The sequence below is a fragment of the Aquila chrysaetos genome (assembly GCF_900496995.4).
Source record: "Aquila chrysaetos chrysaetos chromosome W unlocalized genomic scaffold, bAquChr1.4 W_unloc_3, whole genome shotgun sequence".
NCBI classification, from domain to species: Eukaryota; Metazoa; Chordata; class Aves; order Accipitriformes; family Accipitridae; genus Aquila; species Aquila chrysaetos.
This window is the reverse complement of record NW_024470323.1, coordinates 3,665,723-3,687,011: the sequence shown is the minus strand read 5'-3', so window position 1 is coordinate 3,687,011 and position 21,289 is coordinate 3,665,723. Positions and strand designations below refer to the sequence as shown.

The 21,289-nt window shown below is 44.9% G+C and overlaps 1 pseudogene; it reads right to left on the bottom strand.

The window, feature by feature from the left end:
* LOC121232414 overlaps positions 1-21,289 on the bottom strand; it is a 250,283-nt pseudogene that overhangs the window by 223,722 nt on the left and 5,272 nt on the right.

Below are 21,289 nucleotides of genomic sequence, written 5' to 3'. Positions count from 1 at the left end.
CAAAGGACAATTGAAAGCCTGGGCACCTACAGAAGCACAATTAATCAACGTGACACATCGAGAAAAAGGAACTGTACAGGTAACGAAATTGGACAGCTCTTGTGACCCCAACGTCCGTTTACCCACTGATTTTTTATACTTGACACTCTCATCAGTTACTCCAAGTAGGACCTTGGATAAACAGAATGAATATTCAAGCTTTAGCCTGTTTGGTTTTAAAACAAGGAAACGCCACTGCTCGAGGCATCGACACATTAACAGCGCTTCAGGAAACGACAACAAATCAATTACAAGCACTACTTCCACCCATAGATTTTCTACTGGCTCAATTTGAGGTACGATGCAAACAAAACAACACCCTTTTTCCAGAATTTTGTTGTTTAGGCTTTACAAACAACACCGAGACACTGAAAACCATCAGACAACAAGCCGAGATCATTCGACAACTCCAAGATGCTGTAAAAAGTGATAGGGATTTCAGGTATTCCTGAGGATTGGTTTGGCTGGTTGAAAAAATGGGGTTTCTCCATCATTGGAAGTCTGTGTATTTTGGCCGTTGTCTGTATGATCATTCCTTGTGCTTTGGCGCTTTTGAACAGTGTGTTAGATAGAATAGTTAAACAAACTATGCACACTTATGTATTATACTCACCTATTGCGAGCGAGACTGTTTAGATGAGCTTAGGGAGGGGGAATTGTGGGAGAAATTGTGGGAGGACGAAGGAAACTGCACAAGGCACAACTGTTGTTGTAAGTTTGCTAACTGCACAAAGGCACAATTATTATGAGCTTGCTGAAGAACGCACCAAAAGTAGAACAAGGTCGGGCGTACGTGACTGATAACAGGAGAGCGACGTGACTGAAGAGAGAGTGCAAGACAGCATGCAGGCGGAGGAAACTATTCGCGTGATTAGAGGACTTTATCCAATTAGACTATTGTTTAAGCGCGTGAACGGCACGTGTTAACCAATCAACAAATGGCTTATGTGTGAGTAGAAACTAGAAACATATATAACCGAGTGTTGCGCAGTTAATAAACGGAGAAATCGTTTGATCCACAGTATCTGTGTTGGTCCGTTTTCTCCCCAGGGCGAGTCCCTGGCGATGTGTCGGTTTCCCTAGATTGTCGCAGCGGAGAAAGTGCGACATCTCCCATATCTCACTGTAGTCAACTGCTAGCCTTCTGAGGAATTAAACACGAAAGCATCAGATTTGGAAGAGAAATGAATAAGAACATTTTGTAAACGTCTGTCACCACACTGAAGGAAAATTGTAATTCCTGCAACATCAACTTTGCATGTGATATTCCAGGACTGGGACTAAGCATATGCAGCTGAAAAATGGAAGTCACAGACTGCAAGAAAAGAGAATCAGCTAACTTTTATATAAAAAAAAAAAACAAACAAAAGCTATATCAAAAAAGTCTGAACTGGCTAAACCTCCTAGTGCACATATACAGTTTAAATGCCTTCAGTGTAAAGTTGTCTTTCTCTGGACACAGAGAGCACTGGAATACCATGCAAGTTTTAGACCTCAATTACAACAACCTAGCAGGATTAAGTAAAAAAAAAAAACCCACAACTATAACCATATTTCAATGCATAAATTCCTTATTGTCATTTTTAGTTGACAAATATCTATTTCATAGCGAAACATCGTCATAGGAACAGCTGGATGGCAGTTTTAAGCTCAAGTGAACCAGCGTCACATACTGACAAGTCATCTCTCTGCTTTTGAATGGCAGCACATGCAAATTTATTCTCTGCCATAAATTAGAACAATTATTTCTCTGTAATTCACTTTTTATTTCAAACAGTGAGCCCCTGCACACATTTTTCTAAAGGATATATTCCCTTTCCTTGATGATAAGTTCATTCTGTTCCTCTAGCTGTCTGATCATCTTCTCAAATGACTCCTCTTCAGCTTTCAACCATTCTTCTGTCACCTCCTTTTCTTCACTTACCCTGAAAAGAATTTGAGAGAAATAAAATATATGCCCATAACCACAGTGCCTGACTTCCAACTCCTCTGCTTTCCAGGTAAATGGATATCAGCCTCTCCACCCTTAAACAGGTTAGTTCCTCATAATGTTTATTTTATTATATTACACTAGAAGATACATATTACTTTATGCAATACATTATTTTTTCAAAGACACTGGTCTTACTAGAGTACGTGCACACTAATGGGCAGCATGGAACAACAAAGTAAGGACCTGAACCCTCAATTAGATTTGTGCAGTTTGATTCCCTGCAGCCGTAATGAAGACACACTGGGATCCTTACAAGCCTAGGGCATGTAGACAGACAACTCAAATGGGAGAGCTTAGCTGCTGAGACAGGAAGGAAATTGAAAAACTTTTCTGTTTCTTAATCTATAAACTAATCTTTCTTTCACATTTACTGGTCAAATATAAAGTCCAGGAAAGGAATCATTTTTCTTGTTAGTATTCCTCGAAACAAAACAGTTTGTCCTCTTCTGGGGATTTTAAAATATCAAGCCGCAGGAGTAAATTTTCCTTTCTGTCTGGGCCATGGTACCCTGTATCTTGCTGCTCAGCGTAAATAATTGGATCAAGATTAAAAGATGACAATGTGAGAAAGGTTTACAAAGATCATTTATTCTGCACCTGAAGAGCAGGCTATAAAACAATTATTCTGGTATCACGTAGGCAAGATGACCATTATGCACTGATGATCCTATAACTATGCTAAAAACCATGGCTTAGAAATCATGGTTCTATAAAAGCTCTAAAAAAATATTAAGTAATGAGCTTTGACTAATAAATATAATTGCTCTTCACTTAGGCAATTTCTGTTGCTGAAGGCTCTTAAAGTTCAGTCTTTTATGATGATGAAACAGCTGCCACAACACAGGTGACAGGAGACCAAAGCAGTACAACTTTCAGAAAACTTCAATTTGAACTTCCTTTAAGTGGAACAATCCTATAGGAAGAGGAGGGGGGGAGATATAAAAAAAAAATATATAGGCATTGGACTAAGCCTTCCACTCATCCCATCAGACTCATTGACATTCTTAACAGAGAATGCCATTGAGGGACTGAGCCATCCATTTGACATCATGACGTTTCCCTTAAGAGGACATAGATTTGTTTTGATATTCCAGTGGAAAAGCCATAAATACCACAACTGGGTCACCCCCCTGGGGTGAACTATAGACAGGCAGTATTCCCCAACTCCAAGATCAACCCACAGCCCTTCCCACAACAGCTCAAGCAGACTGCATGAGGTTGGAAATAATAATACTGAAACTCACACCTTTTCTCTACAAACCTGGAGGGAGAAAAATAACATAGCATATAATCAAATTCTGTAAATTAGGGTGGTTTGAAAGCTTGGAACAAACTATTAATTGGAAAGTTTCTAAATTACACAAAAAAGGCAAGGATTTAGCATAAAAACATTCCACTATTCATATGCCCATGGTCTCATTTAGAATCCTGTCCCCGGCAGTGTTCATCAACTCATTCCTAGGCCCCTTTCCCTCCACTCAATGGCTGTCAAAAGGGGTGTGCACACATCAGAAAATAAACAATGAAAAGGGAACCAGCTGTATTAACTCTAGATCCATCCCAACACCTATGTACTCCTTAGTTAAGCAGGCAACAAACCTTTGAAAACTATCTACCATACATCCTTGCTCCCCAATGCAGTTACAACTACAGTACATACCCCACAGGCTGCAGATGCAGGCTTTTGCATCTAACCACAACCAGTTTGTTTTCTCTGAATCTAGAGCAATCAGATAAGTGACTACAGCATATATGACCTTCCTTCATGTAATCAGTGAAAGATGCAAGAATGCTTCCTGTTTCTTAGGGTAACCCCCCCCCCCCAAAACCAAAACAAAACCACAAAGTAGAGAACAGAGAATAAAAGCCATCAATTAGAAAAAGACAATGAACAGCAATGACCATGTAGATGAAAGACAGGAAGGAAACAAGAAGGGGTGGGGAGAAATCAGAAGGGAAAGAGAGGACAAGTGTCATCTCCAGGGCACTATATAAGGAAGGATGCTTGCTTACTAACTGCAGGAGTGATGCTGCATTAGAAAAAGGTTCGGGACAACTGAAACACTGGGCCATGCTGGCACCTAAGAATATTAAAATCAAACAACAGTATAAGAAAATAAGATAAGGTAAGAAAGAACAGAGCACTAGAGAGATTAGACTAAACCTAGCAGGTTTTACCCATCTCTAGATTCTGTGATTTGCTGCTTGTATCAGTCTGCATCACATTCACATGCAGTGTTTGTATTTAACACAGATCACAGCAAGATGTCATACTCCCAGACACATGAATATATTGTGTCACATATTTTATGCAGTAAATGACTGAGAACAGTAAGTGATCTTAGAAGAAACGTGGCAGTATGTGTTTATGTATTGCAAAGCAGGAGACAGCCCATAAAGGGCAGGTGAGATATAGAAGACAGTTACAGGAGGTGGCAAAAGGAAGCTAGAGAAAAGGAATACAAGAATGTCATCATATTATGCTGGATTTATGTCACATCCTATATATAGCTCAGTGAAGATTTTTATATACTTATTTCTTTGCCTTCTGGCAGTAAAGAACAGATGATTTTTAGCAGAACTAGGAAGGACTTCACTGATGCCAAACAGAAACATTACAAGGCTCATAATGCTCCTCAAAAGGATTTTTACCCAGTTTTCATCTGCTCATGGTCAGAAAAGAGCAGTGAAAGAATGAAGGCACCCCGACTACAAAGGGCACAACTGCTCCGTTGGGCAACACACTGGTGTCCAGCTCTGTTATCATTGTTTCCAGGAACAAATAGAGGACTGACAGCTGAGAGCAAAGATGACAAATCAGTAGAACTGTTCCTGCTCTTCAGTGTCTACAATGTTTCCTTGCATGCAATTTACATTCACCTATCTTGTGGCATAGGATACACACCATCTTTGTTCAAGATCTGTTTTAAATTCAGCACTTCAAAGCTTATGTAATTCTAGATGCATCTAAATAAAGATTTTAATTTTATTTTACAGAAGCCTCTGTAGGAAAATAAAAATTCATAATGCAGATATATTGACAAAAAACTCTCCTAGGACATCAGCCTTAGGGTTCAAATTAATTCCTAATTCACCAGTTCCAATTATTATAGTGTGCTCTGAGTCCACTGCTGATACTAGTTCTGTCTGATCTGAAGAAGGAATTATCAACAAGTTTGCTGATGACACTGACTCATTCCACTGAGTAAGCAGGATTGATGCTCTCCAGGTGGAATTTTTGAAGCACTGCACAGGTCAACAGCACTTGAAGTTTTATTTGTCTAATGAAAAACTGGCGTGCACAAGAAAGAGCCATGATAATACATCAACACTACACTAGGGACAAAACTCAGAAGTAACTCTTCCTGACTGAAGGCACTTACAATCTTTGCAAAAGAAAAGAAAAGAAGACCCAAAAAAGCAAATTAAAAATAGCATTCTCTATTTTTTAAAAATGTTAGTAAAAATTGAGCTTTTACCAAAAGAAATCTGAATGCATTAAGAACTGTGACTGAGCAAGTTAAGACAGAAGACAAAGCAAACAAAAAGCAGACACAGACACTGGAAACTTCACTGATCAGTCTGATGCTCATTGGGAACATTTATCTTTTAGGGAACACTCACCTGATATTAGTCTGCCAACTAGCTAGCAAAGATGAAAATATTTTGGTGACCATTCTCAAAACCCACAAGTTTTACATTCCAAGCAAAGAATGGCATCTGGTACAGGCAAGACAACAGGGGGAGGAAAAATGGAGCAAGGACCAAGATAAGGGCATCATGCAGAGCCCAGCATGCGCAGGATCTGTGGAATGAAATCAGGTATTCGAAGTAAAAGATGCGCTCCAAAAAGATGAAACAATAAGTTTTCATGCCAGAGTTGATCACAACATGCCTATGGCAGAACTGAGCAACAAACTGACTTTTAATACCAGCACTGCAGGAAGAGAAAATGGCAGCATTTTTTGTCTAAAAACACTTCACAAATCTGATACATTTTACTCAAATATCATGGGCAGTTTGTAGAAATTAAAAAAAATAACAAAACCCCCAACAGTCCCAAAACATAATTGAAATTGCTGCACAATGGATAAATTTTACGGTATGCAACTTGCAAAATAATACAAAACTAGATCTCACAGCATGAATTTATAGCTACAAATTACTTTTTAAGCACAAAAGGTAAGTGAGACTGGTGATACAATAATCCTAGGCATGCTTTACCTATCAACAAGAAGTAATTTCCAGACAAGCTTAGGGATATCTCATTTGCAGTCTCACTGCCTGACCAATTAAGAGAACTGCAGCACGATATTGTCTCCTAAAGTAGCACACAAAACCAGAAGACAAGATCTTGACATTGAAGTTAAAGCCAGATAACAATTTGGTTAAATATGAGGTAGCATAACCCAGGAGAGAAGGTAACCCAAGAGGCCAAACACTGCAGATGTGTAATATGGGCTTCCACAGGCAAGTTGTCCTTCAAAGATCTTAAGTGCTGGAAGAAAAACACTTAAACAGCAGATATACACTATGATAGTTTTACTGTCCTCCTCTGTAATGGTTTCCAGTTCTATAACCAGATTAACCTTCTGGTTTGATTCCTGTTTTCACCTTTTGTTGGAAAAATTCAATTTCAGTTGGTCAACTTCATCTTCGCATCAGGATAAAAAGTCCACATAAAGCAATGCCAGTAGAAAAGACTAGCATCCCAGACTGCCAGCACACTACAAAGGGTTTAGGAATCCAAGGTCTTGGGAAGGAGGAAGTATTTTCTCAATAAGGGACAAGGGGCTGTCTGACAGCTGTTTTACTAGCTGCTGGGTACAAGTCATTTTGGGCATGCCAGTGGTCTTTGCCAGAAAGACACTAATCTGATAGCAAAAACCATCTTGTATCTCATTTGAAAAGGGCAATCACTCCCTCCCTTGGGTGGATAAGGGCATTATGATACCGTTCTACCTGTCGTGGTTTAACCCCAGTGTCACAACCCAGACTGGACAGACCAGGGAGTCGTGTTTAATTCGAAATTCCCTCGGGCTAAATTAAGGTGAAACGACACCAAACAATCAGTTAAAGATTTTATTTAGGACAGAAGCAAACGAAACTGGGGAGGCATGGTAGTAGGTGGCAGGGTTTCTCACAACAGCAATTGGCATGAGACTACTTCTGTAAACTGTGTAACCCAGGGTAACCATATACATCAATTCAGGGAATAAGGAGATCCCTCCCATCGAGTCATGAGGTTCAGAGCAGACCCCCTTGCTTTCCAGACTCCTCCTCAGAGAAGGGCCCAGGGGCGGCTGGATCCACTCTTAGTCTCAGACTTGGTCAACGGTTTATATCTTGAAACGGATGAGGTGTAGGGATTGTGGAAAAGGAAAAGGTAAGAGAGAAGAAGACAGAGAGAGAGAAAAAGGAAGAGAGAAAGATTTCACTGGTCCTGGGTCCAGCGTTGGTTCAGTCAGACAATGGGTCCAGTCCCAGTGGGCTTGCGTACCCGGGGCTTCAGTTTGTGTCCTTCTATCATCCTTGCCCCTCCTTCGTGTGGGCACCCGACCTCATCAGGTTAATGAGCAGTTTGTGAGCCTTTGGGCTTGGGGGTCGTTTGTGGAGTAACTTCTCCTTCCCTGCAGACAGGACCATTGTTTGATCTTTGTATCAGAACAGCTTATCAGAACAGGGAGCTGCGCACCCTCCAGCACGCCCTCCCCCTCCTGTTGCTGCTGTCTGAGCTGATGGGCTTTTCACCTTGGTTCCTTGCTGTGCAGGGTTTGTCTTTAAGTAGAACTTGCCCCACCACAATGTTTGAGACATTAACTCTTTCAGTCTCTCACACCCAGCCAGCAACTAAGTGCCACGCAGCCGCTCACTCACTCCCCCCCACCCAGTGGGATGGGGGAGAAAAATCGGGAAAAGAAGTAAAACTCGTGGGTTGAAATAAGAACGGTTTAATAGAACAGAAAAGAAGAAACTAATAACACTAATAAAATGACAACAGTAATAAGAAAAGGATTGGAATGTACAAATGATGCACAGTGCAATTGCTCACCACCCGCCGATCGACACCCAGTTAGTCCCCGAGCGGTGATCCCCCACCCCCACTCCCCCCAGTTTCTATACTAGATGGGACATCACATGGTATGGAATACCCCGTTGGCCACTTTGGGTCAGCTGCCCTGGCTGTGTCCTGTGCCAACTTCTTGTGCCCCTCCAGCTTTCTCGCTGGCTGGGCATGAGAAGCTGAAAAATCCTTGACTTTAGACTAAACATTACTTAGCAACAACTGAAAACATCAGTGTTATCAACATTCTTCCCATACTGAACTCAAAACATAGCACTGTACCAGCTACTAGGAAGACAATTAACTCTATCCCAGCTGAAACCAGGACACTACCTAAATTGTTTCCAAAGATTTGTTTGCAAAGCCAAAAGGGAGCCGGCTTTCTCCATGTTTATCTTCTCTGAAGAAAGAAAGAAAGAATACAAAGTAGTTAGATACCAATTCTCACCACTAAAAGCAAAAATTAAACTTTCATGAACCATTCTACGTCACTTAGTCAATGCCTCTGTTCATTCAAAAGTAAATTGCATATGTGAGCTGTACAGGCATGTCGTGGTTTCAGCCCAGCCGGTAACAAAGGACCACGCAGCCGCTCACTCACTCCTCCCGCCCCCTCCGGTGGGATAGGGGGGAGACGGAGGAGAGAAAAGAAAAAAAACCTGGAACCTCGAGGGTTGGGATAAGGGCAGTTTACTGGGACAACGCAAAAAAAGTTACAACAACAACGACGGTACTAATGAAAGAGTATACAGAAAAGAGTGATGCACAGTGCAACTGCTCACCACCCGGGACCCGACGCTCCGCCACTTCCCCCACCGAAAGTCGAGAGCAGGAGCCCCCCTCCCCCCGGCCCACTCCCCATGTATATACTGAGCATGATGTCACATGGTATGGAATAGCTCCTTGGCTAGTTCAGGTCAGCTGCCCCAGCTGTACCCCCCCACCTCCCAGGTTCCTGTGAAAATTAACTCTATCCCAGCTGAACCCAGGACATTATCCACCCCTTATTCTATACCTTTTACATCATGCCCAGATCTTACATTTTCCAATCAACCACTACCACTTTCCTTGTCTTATATATAGATATATATGTATATGGACCCCCCCACACACACACACACATACAAATAGTATTCCCTTAGTCAATGGGTTATCCCTCCAATGTGTCCATCAATTTTATTTAGTCCATGACTTTGAGGCTCCATCTGTTGTAACACTTCTTCAGGATAAGAGAGATGGTGTGAGATGTTGGGTTGTTGTATGCTGTCTCTGGAACTTCTGGCTGGTACATTTGATGCAACCCACACCCTTGGTCTGCAGGTCGAAGATGTTGATCTTGAGGAAATTGCTGGGCGCCAGTTCAAGTTCTATCACTGTTGTTCTTGGCTCAGTTTCAAAGTCCATTCTTCAGTCATTTGGGTAATTCTTACAGTAATACCCTTGAAATGGCATATAGACACTATAGATACAATGACATACATTGGCAGGTTATTTAGCAGTTAAATATCATACAGCCTAGTTCACTGGCTATTCTCTCCCAAAATCAAATCTCCCTGAGGTACACATCGAACTTCCCCATCCTTCTGCATCACCCACCAGGTGTACCCAGGTCCCTGAGCGAAAACCACCCCTTGGATGGGTTTGTCTCTGCGTGAGGGAGGACTAACCCAGACTGTCTTTCCTAACATACTCCTCATGTGCACTACAGGAACTTTATCCCCTTCTACAGTATGTGGAAGTCTTGGTTGGGCGGGGCCCGCCCGATTGGTGGATCCTTTAGTATTAACTAACCAGGTGGCTTTTGTTAAATGTGTATCCCAATGTTTGAAAGTTCCACCCCCCATTGCTCTCAATGTAGTTTTCAGCAGTCCATTGTATCGTTCGATTTTTCCGGAGGCTGGTGCGTGATAAGGGATGTGATACACCCACTCAATGCCATGTTCTTTGGCCCAGGTGTCTATGAGGTTGTTTCGGAAGTGAGTCCCGTTGTCCGACTCGATTCTTTCTGGGGTACCGTGTTGCCATAAGACTTTCTCTTCAAGGCCCAGGATAGTGTTCTGGGCAGTGGCGTGGGACACAGGATATGTTTCCAGCCATCCAGTGGTTGCTTCCACCATTGTAAGCACATGGCACTTGCCTTGGCGGGTTCGTGGGAGTGTGATATAGTCAATCTGCCAGGCCTCCCACTGTTTATATTTCAGCCATCGCCCTCCATACGACAGGGGTTTCAGTCGCTTGGCTTGCTTAATTGCAGCACATGTTTCACATTCATGGATAACCTGTGCGATAGTGTCCATGGTTAAGTCCACCCCTCGATCGCGAGCCCATCTATATGTTGCATCTCTTCCCTGATGGCCCGAGGTATCATGGGCCCACTGAGCCATAAATAGCTCACCCCTACGTTGCCAGTCCAGGTCCACCTGAGACACTTCAATCTTGGCGGCCTGATCTGCCTGCTGGTTGTTTTGATGTTCTTCAGTGGCCAAACTCTTGGGTACATGAGCATCTACGTGGCGTACTTTTACCACTAGCTTCTCTATCCGAACAGCAATATCTTGCCACAGTGCGGCAGCCCAGATGAGTTTACCTCTGCGCTGCCAATTGCTCTGCTTCCATTGCTGTAGCCACCCCCATAGGGCATTTGCCACCATCCATGAGTCGGTATAGAGATAGAGCACTGGCCATTTCTCTCTTTCAGCAATGTCTAACGCTAGCTGGATGGCTTTCACCTCTGCAAACTGACTCGATTCACCTTCTCCTTCAGCAGTTTCTGCGACTAGTCGTGTAGGACTCCATACAGCAGCCTTCCACCTCCGATGTTTTCCCACAATGCGACAGGACCCATCAGTGAACAGGGCATATTGCCTCTCATTTTCTGGCAGTTTATTATACAGCGGGGCCTCTTCAGCCCGTGTCACCTCCTCCTCTGGCGACATTCCAAAATCTTTGCCTTCTGACCAGTCCATGATCACTTCCACAATTCCTGGGCGACTGGGGTTTCCTATGCGAGCCCGTTGTGTGATCAGTGCAGCCCACTTACTCCACGTGGCATCAGTTGCATGATGTGTAGAGGACACCCTCCCTTTGAACATCCAGCCCAGCACCAGCAGTCGGGGTGCTAAGAGGAGCTGTGTTTCAGTACCAAACACTGCTGAGGCACCTCGAACTCCTTCATATGCTGCCAATATCTCTTTTTCAGTTGGAGTATAGCGAGCCTCGGATCCTCGATATCCTCGACTCCAAAACCCCAGGGGTCGACCTCGGGTCTCCCCAGGTGCTTTCTGCCAGAGGCTCCAGGTAGGGCCATTCTCCCCAGCTGCAGTGTAGAGCACATTTTTAACATCTTGTCCTGCCCGGACTGGCCCAAGAGCTACTGCATGAACAATCTCCCGCTTAATTTGTTCAAAGGCTTGTGGTTGCTCAGGCCCCCATTTAAAATCATTCTTCTTCCGGGTAACTTGGTAGAGAGGACTTACAATTTGACTGTAATTTGGAATATGCATTCTCCAAAAGCCCACAACACCTAAGAAAGCTTGTGTTTCCTTTTTATTAGTTGGTGGGGACATAGCTGCTATTTTGTTGATCACATCCATAGGGATCTGACGACGCCCGTCTTGCCATTTTACTCCTAAGAACTGGATCTCCTGTGCAGGTCCCTTGACCTTACTTTCTTTTATGGCAAAACCAGCCTTCAAAAGGATTTGGATTATTTTCTTCCCTTTCTCAAAAACTTCTTCTGCCGTGTTGCCCCATACGATGATGTCATCAATGTATTGCAGGTGCTCTGGAGCTTCACCTTTTTCCAGTGCAGTCTGGATCAGTCCATGGCAAATAGTGGGGCTGTGTTTCCACCCCTGGGGCAATCGATTCCAGGTGTACTGGACACCCCTCCAAGTAAAGGCAAACTGTGGCCTGCACTCCGCTGCCAAAGGGATGGAAAAAAATGCATTAGCAATGTCAATTGTGGCGTACCACTTAGCTGCCTTTGATTCCAGTTCATATTGAAGCTCTAACATATCTGGCACAGCAGCGCTCAGCGGTGGCGTGACTTCATTCAGCCCACGATAATCTACTGTTAGTCTCCATTCCCCATTAGATTTCCGCACGGGCCATATGGGACTATTAAAGGGTGAGTGAGTCTTGCTGATCACTCCTTGACTCTCCAATTGGCAAATCAGCTTATGGATGGGGATCAGGGAATCTCGGTTGGTGCGATATTGCCGCCGGTGCACCGTCGTGGTAGCAACTGGCACCTGTTGTTCTTCAACCCTCAGCAACCCCACAACCGAAGGGTCTTGAGAGAGACCAGGCAGGGTAGACAGCTGTTCAATCTCCTCCGTCTCCAATGCAGCTATACCAAAAGCCCAACGGTACCCTTTTGGGTCCTTGAAATATCCCCTCCTGAGATAATCTATACCAAGGATGCATGGGGCCTCTGGGCCAGTCACAATGGGGTGTTTATGCCAGTCATTCCCGGTTAGACTCATTTCAGCTTCCAATACGGTTAGCTCTTGGGATCCCCCTGTCACACCAGAGATACAGATGGGTTCTGCCCCTTTATAACTTGATGGCATTAGGGTGCATTGTGCACCAGTGTCTACTAGAGCCTTATATTCCTGTGGGTCTGATGTGCCAGGCCATCGAATCCACACTGTCCAGTAGACTCGGTTGTCCCTCTCCTCCACCTGGCTGGAGGCAGGGCCCCTCTAATCCTGGTTAGAATATTCGTTACTCACTTTTCGCACACGTGAATCAGAAGTCCCTTCAAGAGGATCAGAAATGTGATCAGCCCATCTACTGCGTCTGGGGGACTGCTCACAGGAAACTGGAGCAGCATCTTTCCAAGAAGAATCCTCTTTTCTGGTTGCTTTTTCTCGCAACTCCCGTACCCGTGCATCCAGGACTGAGGTAGGTTTTCCATCCCACTTCCTCATGTCCTCTCCATGGTCACGCAGGTAAAACCACAGGTTAGCCCGTTGTGTGTACTTTTTCTCTCCTCTCTCTTGGGCAGAGGAATGCTTACTCCCAATAGCTGCGATGCGGGCCTGTACAGGTGGGGAGGAGGACATATCCACTTTGAATTGCTGGAACTCTCGGGACAATTCCTCTACAGCCGAGACACAGGCCCGTAGGGAGGAAGAGAGACTTCCTTCGTATTGCCGGAGTTGCACAGCCAATTCATCCACCGTTTGTCCATGGCCTTCTTTCCAGGACATTACTGCCAATGAGTTGGCATAGGTTGGTGGTGCACTTCGTAGAAACTTCCGCCACATGGGTTGTGTGCATTGGACTTCATCTGGGTCTATGGGTGACTGCGCATTTTCTGGATCATTATAAATCACCTCCAGCACGGCTAATTCCCTCAGGTACTGGATACCTCTCTCCATGGTGGTCCACTTGCCTTGGTGACATGTAACTTCATCCTTGAAGGGGTATCTTTCCTTGACACCTAACAGAAGTCGCCTCCAGAGGCTGAGGACTTGTGTTTTTCTCCCAATCGCCTTGTCGATGCCCCCTTCCCTAGACAGAGATCCCAACTGCTTGGCTTCCTTACCCTCTAATTCCACACTACTAGCCCCATTATCCCAGCATCGGAGCAGCCAGGTAACAATGTGCTCACCTGGGTGGCGGCTAAAATCTTTTCGCATGTCACGCAACTCACTCAGGGATAGAGATCGGGTGATTATTTCAGGTTCTGCCTCTTCCTCCTGTTGTCGTGATGACCCTGGTTCATCTTCATCTCTCACTGAGCGAACTGATTTCTTTGTGTGTTTCTTTTTCTGTACAGGGGCGACTGATACTGGCACAGGTTGGTTCTCTGGTTTAGCTGCAGTATCTGTCACTGCGGTTGGGGTAGCCGCGCTGCCTGTTGCCGGGGTAGGGGTAGCCACGGTGCCTGCTGTAGGGGTAGGGGTAGCCACGGTGCCTGCTGTCCTGTTTTCCATCTTTTCCCCCTTTTCTCCCTGAGGGTGCTGACTAATATCAAGCAGTGTTTGGTAGATACTGGCCAGGGCCCAGCACAGTGCAGCGAGTTGTACGTCTTTGGAATAGCCACAGCATTTTTCTTTCAAATATTCTACCACTTCATGAGGGTTCTGTAGTTGTTCGGGAGTGAACTTCCAAGCCACTGGGGGTGAGAAGTTCTCTAGATACCTGCCCATATCCTCCCACATGCCGTGCCACCCATGAATATCCAGCTTTGGGGCAGATCTTTGGGTGGTACTCTTAAAGAGCCTTTTTGTAGCCCTAAACAAGACCTGAAACATATTCAGGAGGCATAGCACTAACAGCACACTGGCTTGTGCATCCCAAGGATATTCAAAGTTCTCAAGAGCTGTTGTAATTAGTCGGAAGGAGAAAAGGGAGGCGAACGGACGGGGGGAAGTATCCCCCCCTAACTCCCCCATGGATTGGCTGTAATTACCAATAAAATCCGATAGAAGGTGCCCAAAGTATGGAAATGATATCACTGCCTCATACAGATACCAGCTTAACCTCATGACCAGTGATGTAATCATTTCACAAGTCGACATTGCCCAGTACAGCAAAATGATAATCCCAATCACTCTCCCAGAGGTGAGAAACGTAACTACAGGCAATACATAGAGCATATAAGGACTTACAAAACGCCACCATGTAAACAAATTAATCAACATTGTGACTAACATCTATTTATCTAATATAAGGAATGCGTATGACAAATTTGTTTCAACACGCTCTAGCCAGATCTGTCATTATCTCAACCCTTCGTGCCCCACGTTGGGCGCCAAAAAGGACTGTCGTGGTTTCAGCCCAGCCGGTAACAAAGGACCACGCAGCCGCTCGCTCACTCCTCCCGCCCCCTCCGGTGGGATAGGGGGGAGACGGAGGAGAGAAAAGAAAAAAAACTGGAACATCGAGGGTTGAGATAAGGGCAGTTTACTGGGACAACGCAAAAAAAAGTTACAACAACAACGACGGCACTAATGAAAGAGTATACAGAAAAGAATGATGCACAGTGCAACTGCTCACCACCCGGGACCCGACGCTCCGCCACTTCCCCCACCGAAAGTCGAGAGCAGGAGCCCCCTCCCCCCGGCCCACTCCCCATGTATATACTGGGCATGATGTCACATGGTATGGAATAGCTCCTTGGCTAGTTCAGGTCAGCTGCCCCGGCTGTGCCCCCCCACCTCCCAGGTTCCTGTAAAAAATTAACTCTATCCCAGCTGAACCCAGGACAAGGCATATGTGAACTGTGCAGGCAGGGAAGCAGCATTTATGATGTACATGTCATAGTAGGAGCCAGAAAGTCACTGATATATAGCCATAGTACTGTAAGTGTCGCACTTTCTCCACTGCGACAATCTAGGGAAACCGACACATCGCCAGGGACTCGCCCTGGGGAGAAAACGGACCAACACAGATACTGTGGATCAAACGATTTCTCCGTTTATTAACTGCGCAACACTCGGTTATATATGTTTCTAGTTTCTACTCACACATAAGCCATTTGTTGATTGGTTAACACGTGCCGTTCACGCGCTTAAACAATAGTCTAATTGGATAAAGTCCTCTAATCACGCGAATAGTTTCCTCCGCCTGCATGCTGTCTTGCACTCTCTCTTCAGTCACGTCGCTCTCCTGTTATCAGTCACGTACGCCCGACCTTGTTCTACTTTTGGTGCGTTCTTCAGCAAGCTCATAATAATTGTGCCTTTGTGCAGTTAGCAAACTTACAACAACAGTTGTGCCTTGTGCAGTTTCCTTCGTCCTCCCACAATTTCTCCCACAATTCCCCCTCCCTAAGCTCATCTAAACAGTCTCGCTCGCAATAGGTGAGTATAATACATAAGTGTGCATAGTTTGTTTAACTATTCTATCTAACACACTGTTCAAAAGCGCCAAAGCACAAGGAATGATCATACAGACAACGGCCAAAATACACAGACTTCCAATGATGGAGAAACCCCATTTTTTCAACCAGCCAAACCAATCCTCAGGAATACCTGAAATCCCTATCACTTTTTACAGCATCTTGGAGTTGTCGAATGATCTCGGCTTGTTGTCTGATGGTTTTCAGTGTCTCGGTGTTGTTTGTAAAGCCTAAACAACAAAATTCTGGAAAAAGGGTGTTGTTTTGTTTGCATCGTACCTCAAATTGAGCCAGTAGAAAATCTATGGGTGGAAGTAGTGCTTGTAATTGATTTGTTGTCGTTTCCTGAAGCGCTGTTAATGTGTCGATGCCTCGAGCAGTGGCGTTTCCTTGTTTTAAAACCAAACAGGCTAAAGCTTGAATATTCATTCTGTTTATCCAAGGTCCTACTTGGAGTAACTGATGAGAGTGTCAAGTATAAAAAATCAGTGGGTAAACGGACGTTGGGGTCACAAGAGCTGTCCAATTTCGTTACCTGTACAGTTCCTTTTTCTCGATGTGTCACGTTGATTAATTGTGCTTCTGTAGGTGCCCAGGCTTTCAATTGTCCTTTGGAAGAGAGTCCTCCTCGCAGTTTTGGGGGTATCACTTTGTAGGCTGTTAATCCTTATTGGTTCCTTGTACATCTGGTCGGATCCATTTGGCCGGTACCCATCTGGGTCCTGAGTCTGTTTGGACACAGGCGTATCCTCGCCCCCATTGTAAAATGGGTACCGGCCCTTGCCATTCCATCGTGATTGGATCTTGATACCGAACTGGTGCTCCCAGCGTACGGTCAGATAGCAATGCGGTAGAAAAATGTCGCTGTGCCGCGGTGTGATGCTGAGATGGATCTGAGTTGCCTCGTGGCATATGATTTATTACCACGCAGGCCTTGGCTAACAGTTCATTTTGATAGCTTACAGGTACCTTCCCCCCCTCCCTAAGACGGTCTAACTGTGTCTTTAGGGTTTGATGGGCTCGTTCAACGATTGCTTGTCCTGTAGAATTGTAGGGTATTCCGGTTATATGTGAGATGCCCCACTTATTCAGAAATTCGCGAACTCAAGAACTAACATAATTGGGGCCATTATCTGTTTTTATCTCTTGGGGAATCCCTAAGACACTGATGGCGTGACAAAGATGTCGTATGGTGGCTGTGGCGTTACTTTTAGTTTCGGCAGTAGGGCAAATATAGCCGCTGCAAGTATCTATAGTAACGTGTAAATACTTCCGGGGTTTGAAAGGTTCATAGACTGTGATGTCTGTTTGCCAAATTTGATTTGGTTGTAGACCTCGGGGGTTAATTCCCCATGTCCAGGAGTTAGTTTGACGACAGTGTGGACAAGAAGCGACCACTGCTCGAGCATCAGACAGGGGTAGTCGGAATTGTCTTGCTAGTGCTTTAGCTCCTTGATGAAAAAATTCATGAGAAAGTTTGGCTTGTTGTAAAATGGGGACACCTACTGTCTGAATGAGGGTTCCTGCCGCTTTGTCTGCATGAGCATTTCCCCCCGTCAAAGCGCCTGGTATTTGTGTGTGACTGTTAATATGTGCAAAAAATACAAGTTCTTGTCTTTTCTCTAATACTGACAAAAGTTCCCGAGCAGGTCCAGTCCCCCCCGGTAAACTTTGTTTACATCGCTGTGTTAAGTTATACACATATTCGCTATCTGTTACAATATTTAGAGGGATGGTAGGCCAAGTCGTTAAAGCAGTTAACACAGCATGTAATTCTAAAATTTGTACAGATCCTTGGCTTTTCCAAGCTCTGGTATGCCATTGATTGTCCAAAAACCAGGCTATAGCTGCCTGTTGAGTCGTTCCAGAGGCATCTGTAAACACAGTGAGGCCTTGGAGGGGTTTCTCTGAAATGGGTGTTTGTGGTTTGAAGGTTGATGATAATAGACTCTTAATGAGAGGGTCACCCCTAGCCGGGATAATTTGCCCCATAAAATCTGCTAAGGCTGCTTGTAAACACATATCAAACATTAGTAACTGTTCAAAATTACGGGGACTAACAGATGTTGAAATAAATTTAGGATCTCTTCCTGATAACTGCTGCGTTCGTCGTCGTCCTCGAGAGATTGCATCTGCCAATGCTACTAAAAATTGTGGTGCAGCTTGTTTGGGATAACTGGTATACAGCCATAACAAAGGACATACCCGTGAATCAATGAATTGATATATTAGTCCGTTTGCTCCTTCTCGTTGCATAGTTATATGCAATTCTAATGGGATTTCTGGGGTATAACGGCTGAGACTCTTGTGAGCTAGTTTAGTAGTTATCTGTTGTAACACAGCCTTTTGTGTGTCTGTCAATGTGCGAGGAGCTGCGGCATCTGGGGTTCCTGCTAAATCTGCTAACAAGGGTTGTAACTCCTTGTGTGTTATGGGAATGAATTGTCTTAACCACTGTAGGTTACCAACCAACACCTGTAGGTCGTGTAAGGTTGACACTTGGTGTTCAATTTGTAGTTTTTGAGGCTGGACTGCTCGTTTCTGAATGAGTGTTCCCAAATATTTCACTGGAACAGTTGTTTGTACTTTTTCAGGTGCTACTTCTAGACCATGCTCCTTAAGAGTTTGAACCAAGTGTTTTAAGGTTGTGTTAATGTCTCCCTCCCCGCATAGCAAAATATCATCCATATAATGATAGAGAACCCAATTTTGATGTGTATCTCGAAACTGACGCAACGCGCGAGAAACAAACCACTGACACAGAGTTGGGGAATTTTTCATCCCCTGTGGTAACACCGTCCAATGGTAACGCTGTACTGGTTCTTGATTGTTGATCGTCGGGATCGTCATCGCAAATCTGGGTTGATCATCCGGATGGAGTGGAATAGAAAAGAAACAATCTTTTATGTCAATTACAGCAACTGGCCAGTCTTGGGGTAACATGGACGGCCAGGGCAGGCCTGGTTGCAATGGTCCCATGTCTTCAAGAACAGCATTGACTGCCCTAAGATCGTGCAAAAGACGCCAGGCACCTGACTTCTTTTGGATGACAAACACAGGGCAATTCCATGGACTGGTGGTTGGGACTAAATGTCCTTTTTCTACTTCTCGTTGTACTAATATCTGTAATTGAGACAATTTTTCCTGAGGAAGGGGCCACTGGTCAACCCACACCGGCTGTTGGGTCTTCCAATTCATGGCTATGGCTGGCGGGAATTGGCCAGCGGCCCCTACGAAAAATGGGGATCAGTGTTCAATTGTGGATCAGAAACTATGTGAAGCGATAGACCTTGCATAGCATCTCGTCCCAACAGAGGTAAAGGAAGCCCTTTTAACACAAATGGTCTGATCACAGTTGACGGGTGATGATCTCTATCTCCCAATATTTGAATTTGGATGGGTAAAATACTTTTTCGGGTACCTTGACTGCCACCAACCCCAGTCACGGAGACACTAATCTCTTCCAAGGGCCATATTTCTTGGGGAATCACAGTGACATCAGCCCCAGAGTCTAAAAGGGCTCGAATTTGAATGCTCTGTCCCCATTGTTCGCCCACTGGTTGTAAAAGACATCCAATCATAGGACATGTTGACATATCCAATACTAAATGAGCCATAAAAGTATCTTCTGGAATATACATTGGTATTTCAGTGAGGGGAACTATAGTGGCTTGTATCGTGTCATTTGTTTCATTGTACATTCCCAGAATAATATCAACCCCCCATTTATGAGCCCCATTGCCCACTAGAATGCCACCCACATTCTCTCCTGATCCTCCTCCCTTCAAAGTTATCGTTGTGGGTTGGCCCACCCAAACCCCTGTGGTTGTTCTTAAAGGCCGTCGGTTGTGATCTTCCAGGGCAGGAGCTCGTCCTTTTGCTGTCCAATCGTCGGTGATTCTCGGCATTCTACGGGATATGCTTGACAGGACGGATTGTTCTCCGGCAGCCCCGCCCGCCCCGTGCTGGGACCGCCCCTGTAGTTTCCCTGATGTTCCCTGGCCCGTGTCATGCGACATTGCTTTGCAAGATGCCCTAACTTCCCACAGCGGAAACAACTCCTTTGTTGGTCTGAATTTGGCGTCCTGCCCAGACTGGCTCTAGACACTGAAGGACACTGGCTTCTAACGTGACCGCTTCCCCCACAACCAAAACAGATGTTTTTCCTCGGGTTGTTATTTGTGTGATTGCGAAGTACAGCTGTAACTGCTGCAACCACAGGTGCCGCTGCGGTTTGAGCTTCTGCTTCTAACACCCATTTAATCATATCTGCTACTGAAGCTTTTGCTGGCAATTGCGATAAAATTTGCCTTGTCTGGTCATTTGCTTGTGTACGAGCTAATTCTTTCGCAAGAACTGGCTTAACCTCGTCCGGTATGTCTGCTACCTCCACCGCCTTTTGCAAACGCTCTAAGAAATCCTGATATGGTTCATTAAGTCTCTGAATAACCTTTGTATACGGGACTCTTTTCTTTTCAAACTTACTGACCTTCATAAATGCATTTCTAGCACACTTTGAAGAAGCTGTTATCACCCGACCTCGCAAACCGGCCTGATTTTGAGGGGATGCATGATCTCCGGTCCCCGTTAACTGCGCCATAGAGACCCCTACTAAATCGTGTCCTGGAGTAAGAGCGTCCAAAACAACCGCTTCTGCTTCCTCTTTAAACGCCTGCTCCCAGAGGCACATCAAAGGTGCCGTAAGTGCTGCACGCGCCAGCTGTCTCGAATCAAAGGGCAGTAACGGCTGAGCATAAATCACATCTAACAGAGCTCGCGTCCTTGGGCCATTCAATCCAGCATCTCTACAGCTCGTCTGCCATTCCTTTACTAATTTGTAATCTAATGTGCCGCACGATCTACAACGCGTTGAGCATGCTGTACTGTCTGTTCAATAGTCGCCACTAAATTTTTAAATTTCGTCAAAACCTCCGTTACGTCAGTGATCTGATTCTGTTTTGCATTCGGTGGACTCTCCTCATCCAAGTCTGGCAATGGAACTGCTTCTGCTTGCAATTTCTTTCTAATGCAACGGTCTTTTTCATCCGAATCTACCTCCATCATAGACACCGGAGGTGCACTAGGACCCGTGGTCGTACTACTCGCTGGCGGGACATACTTAGAGGGCTCCTCTGCCTCATGTGAAAACAATCCTGGCGGGGGAAGGGGTGGATACCCAAAAAAAGAATCCTCTGGTTGCCCGCAAGAGACTGGAAACGCCAAGGCGTCCGGAGCATCCTCCGCTCTTTCCAGTCTCTCTACTTGTTTTCCCAACATCTCCTCACCTCCGACTCCAGTAACACCTTTACTCTCTTTGTCAGCCTGTACCTCTAACAAA